This window comes from Macrobrachium rosenbergii, chromosome 6 (assembly GCF_040412425.1).
Source record: "Macrobrachium rosenbergii isolate ZJJX-2024 chromosome 6, ASM4041242v1, whole genome shotgun sequence".
Taxonomy (NCBI): domain Eukaryota; kingdom Metazoa; phylum Arthropoda; class Malacostraca; order Decapoda; family Palaemonidae; genus Macrobrachium; species Macrobrachium rosenbergii.
Genome location: NC_089746.1, coordinates 61,939,263 through 61,954,979, shown reverse-complemented (window position 1 = coordinate 61,954,979; position 15,717 = coordinate 61,939,263). Strand labels below are relative to the sequence as shown.

Here is a 15,717-nt window from a genome sequence, read left to right as displayed (position 1 = left end):
CATCCATTATACAGTAGTGGTTCCTGGCAGATTATCTGGAAAAAATCTGCTTCAAGGAAGATTAGTAAAACAATAGTAATTAGAACGTTGCTCTTCATTTTCTTGTTTTGTACAAAATTTCACGGAAGCCATATTTCTTCAAAATTTGCTCGCTCTTGTAAATTAGTACTTTATTGTATATTTTATTCCAAATATATTCTTATTAAAAATTTGATGAAGTTGTGTGAAGCTAGACTGCTGAAATTAAGGTAGTCTGATTACGACACCATGCTCTGTATTTTGGTAATTGCATTATAATTTTTCTTTAGCTTGACTTGCCGTAGGCTGTTAGCTTATGACGGCTAGGGCCAGCTGTCTTACTCTGGGGAGCTTGATGCCAAATAGGGATCTATCGATGGCTCTTAGGGAAAGTGTCGCTAAACAGGAAAAGGTCTAGTGTATGGGATTTGAATTAATTTCATCAAACATTTAGTAAATATTTAGGAATATCAACTTTCACTGGATATGCAAAAAAGGTGTTTGTACGGTAATGTATATAAAACTATATTACCGGTTTAGTTTTAGAGATGTCTAGGGAGTTTTGTTTTCATTTGGGGACTTTCGGCAGATTTTAGGGAAATTCCCCGTGCGGCTCCCTGCAGAGTAGGTATCGCTCACCAGTGCTGCCAACGTGGCGGAAAACCGGCTAATTCAAGCGGATTCGAATACCTTGCTGGCGGATTTAAAAATTGTTGACAGCGGTAAATATGGCCGTTTGAAATATTTTAGCGGATTTTTTTTTAGAGGATTTTGTCTGAAAGTCTAAATATTTCCAAGGGTTTGGTAAGCCCTCCTTAAAGTACGAATGAACTAGTAAGTTAATGTATTACTATATTTGTTGCAATATTTTTTAATAGGAAATTACCGCGGTAATTTCGGCAATAATCATTTTAAGAACGATATGACCTTGTAATTAGTATACTTTCGTTATGTTATTCAAATGTTCATGATGGAGAGACCGTTCAGTCAGCTCAATATGGAAAAACCTGAACTAAGAAACAGATTTAGCTTGGAATTGGTTAGTACTGTTCTTTTAATAATAATAAAAAAACAAAAGTGCGACAAAGAAAACTGGAACTATGACAGTACACAATTCAGCTTATTCTGTTGGGGAAGCAATTACACCACGTCGCCTTTATCTCTTATTGAAAAGGAAAAAAAATACCACGGTGATGACATTTTTTAAAAATCAACACATACAAAATATAGCGGATTTTGGGTGAAAATGGCGGATTTTCACAGCAGGTTTGGAGGATTTCAGTGGTTACCGGTCCGGTTGGTTGGTTTTCTTGCCTGGATCCGTGGTCTCTCGAAGCTTGCCGCTTTTATCACTTATCTGTTTCAGGTATAAGGTAAGTGTTTCAATGCCTGATGTTCTGTCGATAATTTTTTTTGAAATGTGGAACCAGTGACTGGCTAACTTTGTTGGAATATTTGTTCAAATAAGAAAAATGTCAGCCATGCCAATAAGGCCAGTGAAAGACTTGCCGGTTAGGTTCATCCCTTGTCAATTGGTTGCTTGTGTAAAATACAGTGCTTTAGAGGTTGATTTATCATTTACAACATTGTGGTGTAATTGCCTTTAAAGCAACAATGAAAATAATTTACCATATGCAGAAATATCGCCTCAGCTACGCTGCCTTTGGGGTCTCCCCTAATCCTACTCAAAATATGTGGAACCATAATGGCATATCTAAGGACGGGTTGGTGGTTGATTTAGGTTGAGGTCAACTTTAGGAAGCAGTGTGGCATGCCCAAGTACCTGAACGCTGCTGGGACGTGGTGGGGTAAAATTACATAGTTACATTCGTGACTTGCAATTTTTTTCATGTGTGCTTTAAGCCTTTCTACTGTAAGATTCATTTTGTTAGTAAATTAGTAGTTGTAGAGGTAATTGGAGTCCTACCTTATATCCTACAGTTTGGGGCGACTACAGCAGGAAAGCAGTGTTTTTAGGTGGGGAAAATGCACTAGTGAACAACTGCGATGTATTTAACCTAACCTATCATGAGAGGCGGGGTACCAATCTATCCAAGTGGGCTTTGCCCACCCTGGACCCCTTAACCTTGGACCCCCAGAGCTCCTCATTGGTGGGGTGGGTACCGTTCTCAGCTAGCACTCTGTTGGTCCTGTGTTCGATTCTCTGACTGGCCAATGAAGAATTAGAGGAATTTAGTTCTGGTGATAGAAATTAATTTCTCGTTATAATGTGGTTTGGATTCCACAATAAGCTGTAGGTTCCATTGCTAGGTAACCAGTTGGTTCTTAGCCACGTAAAATAAATCTAATCCTTCGGGCCACCCCTCTCGAGGAGAGCTGTTAATCAGTTCAGTGGTCTGGTTAAACTAAGGTATACTCAACTTCAAATCTAACCTAACCTAGGGGCTGGATCCTTACCTAGCAGGAACCTCACTTCCCGGACCTTCCACATAACCTAACTTAGGCTGCCAAGGCCTCACTTAGCATGGGGTTTTAACACCCCCCCCCCCGACTCCAACCTAACCTAATCGAACCCATGCCACCAAATCTACACTTAACCTAGGGCACAGAGGTCTTGCCTAACTGTAAAAGGGGCTTCACCTCCCATGGACTCCTCACTTAACCTAAGCCACTGTAAATTAAAATTGGGTTTTGCAACATAATTTGATCCAACCAACCAGACTTAGGGTGCCAGGTCCTCACCTGATCCTTATATATGTAGGTTATCAGGTCCGTACCTATCTTTTGCAGAATGTCACGTCAAAAACTCAATACACCTTACCTTAATCTCGGCAGATGTTGTAGAAGTGAAGTGTCATGGGGACGTTAGAATACATCCTTGTATTTCGCTGTTATTGTATTTTCCCTCTTACCAAATTCCCCGTTTTCCATTGTTTCCTCAAGTTGTAGGATATAAAAGGGTCCCCCTACAAGTTCGCAACTGAAATGACTGCCAGACATGTTTAAAACACACTACAACACAGGAAGACGGTACTTTCAATTGCAGAATATAATTAGGGTTCATGGTAAAAAAAAAGTACCAAACTAGACTTTACCTTAATTAGAATCAGGACCTGCAGAAGTAGGCTATATGGTAATGTTAAGGATCCTTGGTTTCTCGCAGCTTGTGTCTTTTAATAGTTATGTGGTTTCAGGTATAAGGTAAGGGGTTCAGTGCCTGATGTTCTGTCGATAATTTTTTGAAATGTAGAACTAGGGCTGGCTAATTTTGTTGGAATATTTGTTCAAATAAGAAAAATGTTAGCCATGTCAGCAAGATCAGTGAAAGACTTGCCTGTTAGGCTCATCCCTTGTGTATTGGTTGCTTGTGTAAAATACAGTGCTTTAGAGGGTGAGCATGCTAAGTTCGTTGATTTATCATTTACAGCATTGTGGTGTAATTGCCTTTATAGTAGCTATGGAAAAAAATATCCATATGCAGGAATAACGCCTCGGCTATGCTGCCTGTGGAGTCTCCCCAAACCTTACCCAAAATATGTGGTAATGGCATATCTAAGGATGGGTTGGTGGTTGATTTAGGTCGAGGTCAACTTTAGGAAGCAGTGTGGCATGCCCAAGTGCCTGAATGCTGCTGGGACTTGGTGGGGTAAAATTACATGTTACATTCCTGACTTACAAATATTATTTTTGGTATTATTACAGTTTCGGTCAAATTCGGATACCTAATATTTTTTTACTTGCTATCATATATTTTTGTCATGATTCATACGAAATACTTACTCGCATCTTCCGCAAATGAAGAGTTACGGAGATATTTGCCGATGAATATTGTGCCTTGTTGTTATCGCAAGGATGCGTTTATGCTGCCATGTCAGTTTTTCTGCTGATGCGTTTTTGTTTTTGTCAATGTATTGTGGGTAAAAATGCCTAATCGTCTTTTGTTTTTCGTTATGAATTATAAGTACGGTACAAATGCTGAAACCTGATTGGTTGCTTTGTTTCAAGAATATCAATTAACTGCGATTTTGGAATAAGCCGGCTTTCTACAAAAGTGCGCTTCAGTTGACTGCCATGGATTCCGTTGTGCGTCTGCAGTGGGTGTTCTCTGTCTTACTTTGAGGCTATTGGTCGTTTCCATGGACATTACAATGGAACTCCACAGGTTGTGAATAGCCTACCTTTCTTCGTGAACATTTAGTACTACCATCTATTTAAGGTAAGTGAAGTGGTTAACGAAAAGGGTAACATTGCAGTATCAGCTGTGAATTTCACCGAAACTGTAACTAGACGTTTGGGGTAAAATTTCGTTCCTGTAACCCCTGTGGCAAGCGGCATGGCTCAATATTACCGCTTGCCAGAACATACGAGCTTGCAACAATCATTTAAAATGTGCATAAGCCAGCGGCGCGCGTTGCACCACCCGAAACTGAGAGCGGTACCCATGGCGGCCATGTATCTCAAAATCTAATCATTTGCGGAAGAAATAAAGGTCAGATTCGTTGAAAGTACACTATTTAAGCTAGGGAAAATGTAATTTTATATCGGAAATGTGAATTTGACCGAAACTAAATTTACCTTATTTTTCCATGTGTGCTTTAAACATTTTTGAGATTCATTTTGTTAGCAAATGAGTAGTTGTAGAGATAATTGGAGTCCCACCTTATATCCTACAGTTTGGGGATGTTTTTAGTTGAGGAAAAACACAACTAGTGAACGACTAGGATGGATTTAACCTAACCTCAGGTGGGAGGCTGAGTACTTACCTAGCCAAGTGGGCTTTGTCCACCCTGGATCCCCTAACCTTGGAACCCCCCTAACCTAACCTAACCTAGGGGCTGGATCTTTACCTAGCAGGAACTTCACTTCCCTGGACCTTCCACCTAACCTAACTTAGGCTGCCAAGGCCTCACCTAGCATGGGCTTTACCCCCCCCCCCCCCCAAGATTCCAACCTAACCTAATCTGACCTAGGGGGATAATGTTCATTTCCGGTCCGAACATCGACACTCGATTTTCTATTATATCTTTCGAATCATAAAAAAAATTAAAGAAATATTCTTTATGCATAATTCTGGCAAACTAATATTTATCACAATAAAAAATAAAGTACATGTAAATCCTTGAGGATTTTTTTTGTTTAAATTTTACAAAATGCACTTAGGAACATTTGAAGGGACATTTGATCCTCCAGGGCTAGTACTAAACACGGCGAAATACATTTGAACATTTGAGGGGACATTTGGTCCTCCAGGGGCTAGTATTAAACACAGTGAAATACATTTGAACATTTGAAGGGACATTTGATCCTCCAGGGGCTAGTACTAAACACAACAAAATACATTTGAACATATGAAGGGACATTAGATCCTCTAGGGGCTAGTACTAAACATGGCAAAATACATTTGAACATTTGAAGGGACATTTGATCCTCCAGGGGCTAGTACTAAACACGGCGAAATACATTTGAACATTTGAAGGGACATTTGATCCTCCAGGGCCAGTACTAAACACGGCAAAATACATTTGACCTCCCAGGAACTAGTACTAAACACGGCGAAACAGTGTAGATGAATCACTGTTTAGTACTAGCCCTCATGTGATATTGGAGTTCGGACCGGAAACGAACTTTTACCCCCTAGGGCACCAAATCCATACTTAACCTAGGGCACAGAGGTCTTACCTAACCAGAAAGGGGGCTTCGCTTCCCATGGGGTCCTCACTTAACGTAAGGCACTATAAATTAAAATTGGGTTTTGCAACATAATTTGATCCAACCAACCAGACTTAGGGTGCCAGGTCCTCGTCTGATGCACACTAACATTATATGTATAGGTTATCAGGTCCTTACCTATCTTGTGCATAATGTCACTTTAAAAACTCAATAAACCTTACCTTAATCTCAGGCAGATCTTGTAGAAGTGAAGTGTCATGGGGAATGTTAGAATACATCCTTGTATTTCGCTATTATTGTATTTTCCCTCTTGCCAAAAACCCCATTTTCCATTGTCTCCTAATTTGTGAGGTATAAAGGGGGCCCTCCTACAAATTTGCAACTGAAATGACTGTCAGACATGTTTAAAACACACTACAACATAAGATGATACATTCCATTGCAGAATATAATTAGGGTTTATGGTAAAAAAAAAGTGCCAAATTAGACTTTACTTTAATCACAATCAGGACCCGCAGAAGTAGACTGTATTGTAAAGTTAAATACCTCTTGATAGTCCCATTTTACTATATTGTATTCCTTCATGTAACCACTCACAGTTCTGCTCTGGTCCCTCATAAAATGTGGAATGTAGAAGGTCCTAGTATCTTTGAATTACTCATTTGTTTCCAAAATAATTACCAGAAATATATAAAAAAAAAAAATGGTAAAGGATATGATTACTGAAACCAGTATTTTAAAGCAACACATGAATTTCAAAACCCCATGTAATTGGTGACACTTAAAACAAGACAGTCCGGTTTCAGCACTTTCAACACACCCACACTTCATGGGGAAAATAACAAGACATTCCAGATATGCAAAGCCATCCTTAGCCACAATGCACTTGGATGAATGAAATCTGGAGTTCCACTCGTGCAAGTATTAATGTAAAGAACGTAGAAAAAAATAAAATGGTAACAACATTTGTCAGTAAATATCTCTGTAAATGTAAACTCATGATAGATTTGAACATGAGTTTTGTAGGAAGCATGCTGAGGAGACTTACAGTCACAACCTAAAAACTCCAACATTGAGTAATGGTTTAAAGTGGAATAATACGTATGGTGAGAAGGTATAAGAATGGTGCTTCATCTTACTTACTGGGGATATCAGTGGCCTTTGAACATCTTTAGCATTCCTTATGCTGATATTATTTTGCAGGTTAAACGTTGTAACTCATTGCTACCATAAGGTATCCTAAAGTAAGAATGTTGTGCCTGTATTCCTCACTAACTAGGTTAGCAGTTTGTAGCCTTACTATTGCTTATTGCAGTGACCATTTGCTGCACTATTATAAATGGGTAAGTACCTTTATGTGATACAATAATGTATTGCCAATGACTTGAACTATGTAGATTTCTTAGAGCATAACTTTTTTATTAATTTTCACCAATATTAGTGTAAACCATTTTTTTCCTGCATTTTACTGTGTATCAAACATGTATGGATAGGTTAACTTTTGTGGGGAAACCAGGGTTTTCAGTTGGGGAGGGAGAAAGACCAGAAATAATTGAATTATACAAGCAAGAACTATCAAACACAAATCACAGGGTGAGCACTTGTAAATATGTGATTTTTGTAATTGGTAACAATTAGGTATTGTAAATTTTTACTCTATTGCAAAGCCCACTCGCTTGAACCCTGTTTAGTATCAGCCCCATCGGAGTGAATGTTGAAATAAAATTGGTAAATATTTCGCCAGAGGTAAATTTGATAAACAAAAAACTCAGATATTGAGGACTTGTATTAAAGCAAAATACCTCAATTACAAATGAAATACTGTAAAGCAAGGAGGCCGGTTTTAGAACCTTTAAATTTGCAGTTCCAAGACTGTACAATGAGTTCCCACATTTAAATCAGGACTGAAAATATTAAGTCTCTCAAGAAAAAATTAAACATTTGATTCTCTTCAGTATTAAGACAGTGTGGATTTGACCGTATGGACTATGCCATAAAAACCCCTAGTGTGCTCATTATGGTGTATATGATAAGTGAGTCAAAGTACCTATGGTGAAGTGTGACCCGAGAAAAAGAAAACAGTAAATAGTAACCTAGAATGCTGGGGTTACCTGACTTGGCCTGTTCTAGAGTTCCATAAATTTTAGAGTAAAGTGCAGGGATGCACCTTGTGTGTAATGTAGGGTTCAGTCTGATTGAGAGGCATTGTCCCCATTCCTCTCTATGGGACCCAATCCTAACCTGATGGAGAGTGCTGAAAATTATACCTCTTCCCCACAATTTACTATTGAAGTTTGTGTATCCTTAATATCAGGTTTGGGCTGCCCCTCACTTATCACATCACAAAGGCTTTTGGATTGATAGAGATTTTTGTGAATAGTAAAGCTGATGTTTGTTTTAATAAAGGGATTCCAATGACAGCAGCAAATGTATGGGATAAAACATACCTTAGTTTCCTCCCAAAATGTCTTCTAAAAGACTTCTCCCAGTTAAAGCATGATAAAATTATTCAGGATCTTGTATCTAAGGTTTTTTTGCTTTTGCCTAAAGGAGTAATTGGAACTGTTGGAAATTCTTCTTTTACACTAAACATTACAAAACTGAGGCTGTAATAAAACGGGTAAAGATTGAAAACTTGGCATAATGTGCAAATACAGTATCCATGAGCTTTGCCTTGAAAACTGAAGGAGGTTTTGTTGGGTAAAAAGTTACCAACAATTAACAGAAAAACCTTTCTGGCAATGCTTTAACACATGCCAAACACATTTTTACAGGGAGGTACAGGCCACCTTCCAAACACAGTGTACAGTAATGGAAATATGATTGAAGTCTTCATACTTTTATTGGTAAACATAACTTATTAGCCACTTGACTTACACTATAAGGAAAAAATGAGAAAATTGTCATCGTTCGACCTGGGGTGATATTGTAATTACTGAGTGTAAAACACAGACTCCAATCTGGTAACCTTTAATGTGGTAGCCTAGGCCATATCATTGCCTATGAGACAAGTTGTTTGAGTTTAGACTTGACTAATGTAGAAATGGAATATATGTCTCAAACTTTAGTATAAATCTGATGTGGAGTTTCTTCCACAAAACTTGACTCGGCTAACACCATCTCCAGTGTTTAGTGGTGGAATCCCAAAAGTGAATGTTAATCAAAGTCTCATATAGGAGGCTTATAACTAATAATGGTTATCACTTCCTGTAAGTGGAGTATACTTGTTGAAAGTTATCCTTACCTTAAGCTTGGTTAGTGAAAGGCATGTGCACCCATAGCAAATGATCAGGTTGAAAGATTGCGTGCCAAGAGGCCATCATGCATGCAATTTTAATTGTCATTTTAAACTTGGTGAGCTTTTTGCAACAATAGCTCCTGATGTTTATAAATGCAAAAATTATTTCCATCAAAAACCAATAAGGATGTCGCCTGATTATTGCACCACTCAGCTCTGAACTGATCTTGAGAAAATATCATGATTCAAAGAAAAAATTGCCAACATGCTCAAAGATCATGTATACAAAGGATATAAAATGTTCTTGATAATGGAAGAGACATTGGCAGTGGTAGTAGGGTGGTTTTAAAAATACATTTGTTTCCATATTTAGCTACCTTGGAGTATCTTGGAATTTAACAGTGTTTCCTGATGGACAGGTAAAAATTGCCTTGATCATGGGCAGTAGTTTTACAAATTTTTGTTAGTGCCTATACTACTTACTATATACAATTAAGCTATTCTAGGTAAGTGAAAGCAGTAGTAAAATTGTTACAGTATTTGAGTCTGCCCATAAAAATGAATTTTTGAGCTTTTATAATTCTTCAGGTTATTGAATTAGGTTTTGTTTGATTGTTATAGCATGCAGATTGTAAAGGAATTGAAACCATGTAATTTGTTTGAAAACTGGACCAAATGAAAGACCAACGAGGTTTCTGAGTATCAGTTTCTGATGTTATTACTACAGATGAGCACTGCTCCATAAGTAGGGGGCTACCTGCATTTATTTAAAGGTTTCATTGCAAGTTTTCTTGTTCAAAACATGTTTCAGTCATTTAATAGTCAAATTTTTATATAAGAAAATAACATAGTTTACATTTTAGATAAATAATTAACCATGTAAATTGTCAACTCTTACTGTACTGCATGTTTTTGGGTAAAGAGAAAAATTTATGCATTAGATGATAAAAAGATAATAGTTGGTGTAACTCAGCCTCATTTTTACTGGACTTTTAAATATCGAGAATATCTGTGTTGAAAGTGATAATGCAAGTTGAAATGTACAGTGGTCTAGAGCATAGACATTTGTTCCTATGTTAGGCTAAATTAATTGAACAGTTTTTCAGTGTGTATAAATTGGTATCATTATTCAAGTTTTTGTCATGTTCTGTATGGGGATTAGATATCTGATGGGGTTTTTAAAGTGTAATATATCAGTTTCTTAAGTTTTTGACTTTATGAATTAACAGGGCTTGTTTTTTCAGGATCTTATGAAACATGGACTATGGATAATGTGAGGACTACAAAGGTGTTCCAGTATTTTACTATTCAGCTGTGATTCCATTGGCTCAACCACTTGGCAGGTCCTGTTTTATATCATGTAAGTTTTTGTATCATAGTGAAATTGATTTATGTACATTATGAATTGCAAATACAGGCTGTAATAGTGAATCAGGTGTACAGTAATCCCTCAGTTATGTGGATTAAAAGAGCCTAGACCCTGTCGAATAATGATGAAATTTGGATAATGGCAGTAAAAAATCTACGTGTGTTCGAGAGGTTCAAGAGTGACTCTGTACCTTTCCTCACCTAACCTTGTCAGTACTGCATAGCTTTACACTAAATATGCTTATAAATAACAACCATCACACTTTAAACTGAAAACTTTATGCATAAAGGAATTATCTACTGTATTCTCATTTAGTTTTATCCAAGTAAACTCCATAAATACATATAAAAAAATAGTAACCCCCATCCTTTTCTCATCTGCGACATGTAGTTCAGTAGGATTTTTATTTGCACCAACCACAGTAAAATACATCATACTGTTCACAAAGAAAGTTAACCCCTTTTTTGTCTTTATACAGCAAAATATGGTAATTTATACAATTTTATAAAAATAACAATTCTAATAACACTTTAAAATTAAGTAACCCATTTTTTTCTCTCGTACGCAACATGTAGTTTGGAAGGCTACACATTTTTCATTTGCACCAACCACTGTAAAATACATCACATTGTTCACAAAAAGTAAACCCCTTTTTTCTCTTATAGAACACAATATAATCTACATAATTTTATCAAAACATTATAATTCTAATAACACTATAACAATACTTTTTACTCTGTCACTTGCATGTGTGCACTGCTCTTCATGCATATGATGGCTGGATGTTTTAAAAGCTTGAAGTGTGCTAGTAATCCTCTACCTACTTTTCCACCTCTGCCTCCTCCTCCACTAACTCGACTGAGCCATTGAGACCGGCATCTAATGCTTCCTCTGCCTCTTGTGACTCCTGGGATATTCAAGGGATTACTGTATATGTAAAAATGATGTAACTTATTCTGTGTACTGGATGTTAAATTCATTGAGCTAACTTGGTAATGTTCATAGCCTGTACTACCTGTTTTAAAAGCTATTTTAATTACTAACAAATGCTAGAATATAAATGTCTTAAAGCCCTTTACCTACATTAGTAAAGGTTAAGTAATTCTGATATTTTCTAGAATAATAGTCATGATAATAGACTCCTCAAATGTTTACAATTTAGGATTTGGAAGTGTGAAATAAGACTGATGTGCATAAAAGTGTCTAAGTAAATGTTTGAATTAGGAATAACATTAGTGTCTCTGACCACTAGGTAAACAAGAGATGAAGTTGTAAAGATCAAAATAATTGAAAATTAAAGATTACTAACTTAAAAGAATGTTTTACCACAGTTGAAAACTGCTAAAATGCTTTTGTCATTATTGTAAAATTTTTGGACTTGAAAGAAAATGAGCAAAATAACACTAACTTCAGGGTTATGTATCCTGGTTCCTTAAGGAGTAATCAATAGCAGCTTGGTTTAGTTACGGTACGATTTTTGTCTTGTGGTATTTGACCCAGTTTGTAGCGTTTCATGTTCCTGTAGACATTTCTTCCTTCATAAACTTAGGCAATACATGTTGTGATGAAGGGCATTAATTTGATGTGCCATTTGGCCATACAGTACTTGGAAGCTATGGAAGCCTACTTAAGCATTAGCATCTGTGAGACTTTTTAAGAAGGTATGAACTGCCCAGCTATTTGTTTGTTAATCAGTTGTAGTTTAATTATTTTAGGGCACTTGGTATTTTTCTTTAGAATCTACTATTTGCTGTTTCATTAGGCCATTCTTGACTTGGCTTTCAAGTTGCATGAGGTTTTATGGAATGTAGGCTGTTCATACTTCTCCTGTGAGTGATAAGTACTGTATATTTTTTCATTTAATTCTTTTTTTCTGGTAGATTTTTTTTCACTTTTAAGGTGACTATGAATTACCCTTTTTACTGCATTTTTGGCCTGTTATACCCAGTGAGACATAGACACTGGCAGTCAACACTAGTTTGTAGACTGGATGGAAGGATATTTACCATTACCTGAATTTGCATCATCCAACTCACCACTAATAGAGTTGTACTGTTTGATGTTCTTTGCAAATGCCTTTTGATTATATTTGGATTCAAGTTTTTTTTTCTCATTCAGTGCTGAACTGTTTGGCCCTTTATGGTGAAAGTATTTCTGAAAAATTTCCCCATTAAGCCTTCCCTTGTATGATCGGTGTGTCATGCTCCTAAATATTTGTATTTCAGTATTAATTTGCTTTTATAAGAAATATAGATTCTTCATTTCCCGGTATCTCCAGGGTTATGTTTCAAAGTACCATCACAGTCGAAGTTGGTAAAGACATCTTACAGATGGGTTAGTGTTCAGCAGCGATTCTGTGGGACCTTTTAGGAAGTGTTCCTGGTATTTCTTGTAACAGTAAGATAAATGAAACTTGTTTGGGAAAGACTTGCATGAAAATGGCAATTTTGATATGGTCAGGCCATGGGGTGTCAAGTCTTTTCAGGATTGTAAACCCTCAACACTCTAATAGACATGTTTGTCATCATCTTGCTGTGCTTTTTTTGTTTTTCTCTTTTATGGCTGCGTATATGAGAAGCCTATACAGAGTTTCTAATCGTAAGAACTTAAGAGTGACCATTTATACGGTTCACTGCAGCATGCAGACAGAATAATACATTGGTCATTGCCTTTCTGTCTGCAAGGAAAGTTTTGTAATTGCTTTTTTCTAGAACAGACTTAGAATTCTGAAGGTGCCTTCTTAATTATTTACTGAATCATTTGCTGGCGTCTTTCCATAGTAGGGTTTTGTAATTCATTGATCAATCTTAACCATTATATGTGGAGTGATTGTCAGCTTTTTTCTACTTGTTAATTCATCTTTGACATGTGTATTTGTTTTTACAAGTAAATTCTCTTAATTTTGTTCATTAATCATACTATATTAGAAAGTTATTGATTTGTAATTGCAGAGGCCTTTTACTTTTTTAGCCCATCCTTCTGGGCTCATTACATAGTTCTTTGTACCCTGCTTTAGTTTGGAAGCAGTTTGGCAATGGTGAATAGGGATTCTATGGAAAGTTTGTATCTGAAGCCTTCCTTGCTAGATCTGTTTCCCGGGAAGATAATCTGGTGTCTGGGAACAAAGTTTTGGTTTTACTCATCTAACTCTACTTATTGCTCCTCATTTGATCATTGTTATAGACTTCCTTTGTCTCTGTCCTCCATGTTTACGAGATGGAGAGAGTTTTGAAGGTAAAGTAATTTAAGATATTGGGCTCAGTTTTGTTCCATTTAGATCTCTTGTCATCATCAGTTTGTGATACTATGGTTTGGGAAAATGCTAGACTGATCATTATGATGAAGGAGTAATAATGCCTCACTTCTATTAATATTGTGCTTCATATTTGTGTTGTGGGAACTTTGTGGATCTTTTGTAATTGAAAAGTGTTCTGCAACAGTAACTAACTCAGGCATTTTGTCCATGAAATTACCAACATATTCATCTATTCATCTGAAGTTACAAAGGCTTAAAGGTCAGCAACTCTCACTCAGAAGCCTTCACTACTGTAATTATTAGGCACTGAATCAACCCGAACCACTTTGAAAGCTTATTGGTTATCACCGCTTACACTTAAGATATTTTTAATAAAAGATAAGCCAAAAAGAACACTCATACTGAAAAAAAATCACAAAAGCTTTTGACAAGTAAAAGTCTTTAGAAGTAATGGATGTCACTAGTATTTTGCTGATGCATGTGCATTTAATACATGGTACGGCAGTGGTCAGTGAATTATAAGTGTAGATTATTTCTTGTTTAATGTTTCTTTAATGAATGCATAGTAACCCTTGCTTTCTTGAGGGTAATTGTGACTATTAAATGATGGATCATTGAATGTAAGTCAATATAATTCTTGAGCCTAACCAGTGATTTAAATAACTGAAAGGTAATGTAACAAACTCGTCAGTAAACAAGTTTATTTAATACTAGTTAAGCATTATTTATTGTTGGTGATTGGAAAGGTACACAGTTCCTTTAAACTTTAAAATTTCTAGGCGTCATAGAAGAAAAAGTCAATTCGTTTTTCAAGTGTCAGGTAGTGTCTAGACAGTTATTTGTATATAATTGAATTTTGTGAAAATTTTTTATATGACATCTATAAAACTGCCAGGAAACAGTGACTGAGAGGATTTGGTATCTCAGAAAAATATTTTGCTAGTATTTGTAATGTAAAAAGCTGTAACTTTTGTTCATAGTGTATTTGAGATTATTTTACAGCTGGTTACAGCTTCTTGATTTATTTGTCCCCGACTTTTTTTTACCTTAGTGTTAAAGTTTCTTCAGATTTTTTCCTATGGCATATATTAGTTTCATACTCAGGGAAGGGATAGTTTAACTCTTACCTGACATGTTCAGATGCCAGACACATTAAATTTGGTTATTTTTTTTTTTTTTATATTGTCACCGCAACAAAAGCCTTATCCACTGGTTAATGTTGACACGATATTACTTCAGTCATCGTCTAGTGCATTCCCAGATCGTTGAAAGTTAATGCCTCCTAAGAACATTAATACTAAATCCACGAAATGGAATTCTTATTTGTATGTTTTCTTATTCTAATGAAAGACTTGTTTACAAACTTTGACGTTATGCTCATACAAGTAATTTTTTTTTTTGTTCTATGATCACCAGTAATAGCTTTCTAACAAAAATTTTTTTTCTTGTAGGTAGTACGTGAGGAAAGTGGCAGCACTACATCGTTAGTTAACGAGTCTTCCTGGTCTACGACTGATAACAAGAGCACACTGGTCTTGTTTCCTTCGCCAGCGTGGGCAGAGACGGAAGACGACTACGGTTTTGGGTTGATCTTGTGAACTACGAATTGGATTTTGAGCCGTGGACTGGCGTTTAACGGCTTTTGTCTATTGTGACAATAATTATGATGTTGCGAAGATAGTTCGCAGTGTACTAGATGATGTGATTGCCAGTTTTAGAAATGTGTAAATTAAAGATTCGATAATAAAAAGTTAAGCCTTATCTACGGACGCTCTTTTATTTAAAATAAATAAAATAAGTTTTCGGAGCAAGGGAAGGTTACCATAAGAAATGAATATATAGTTTAATTAAAATTAAAATTTTTTTACCTCTGAACCAGCATTGCAATGGCCGAGGAGGTAGGAAGAGCCGTTCCCGACAGGGGCAACCAGGCGGGTATTTGTCATCCATCAGATTAGAGTTCAGGTTGTTCAAGGTGTGATTTAAGAGTTTAGTCAGGGTATCTGTTAATTCAGAGATGGAAAAACAAAATACATCTCATGGCTCTGCATCACCCCTGTTGAAAAAACGTGTAATTTTCGGTTGATGTATTTCAGTTGTAGAAGTTGCAATGTTTCTTAGATATTCGATAAGCCCAATGGCTGTTTCAAGGACTACCGTAATACATGTTAGTGCTTAGTATGAACTTGCTATAGCTCTTAACAT

At 36.4% G+C, this 15,717-nt stretch overlaps 1 long non-coding RNA gene across 2 annotated transcripts in view; it reads left to right on the top strand.

Annotated features, from left to right (window-relative positions):
- The window catches only part of LOC136839642 (uncharacterized), a 325,176-nt gene extending 309,899 nt beyond the window's left edge, over positions 1 to 15,277 (top strand). Inside the window, exons 1-3 of one of the 2 annotated variants that reach the window (XR_010853426.1) lie at positions 1,264 to 1,391; positions 10,132 to 10,247; positions 14,964 to 15,277. This is a non-coding gene — a long non-coding RNA (uncharacterized lncRNA). Of the gene's footprint in view, positions 1 to 1,263; positions 1,392 to 10,131; positions 10,248 to 14,963 lie in introns of those variants that run through there. The other variant, XR_010853427.1, reaches the window with a different exon arrangement.
- The last annotated feature ends 440 nt before the right edge of the window (positions 15,278 to 15,717 follow it).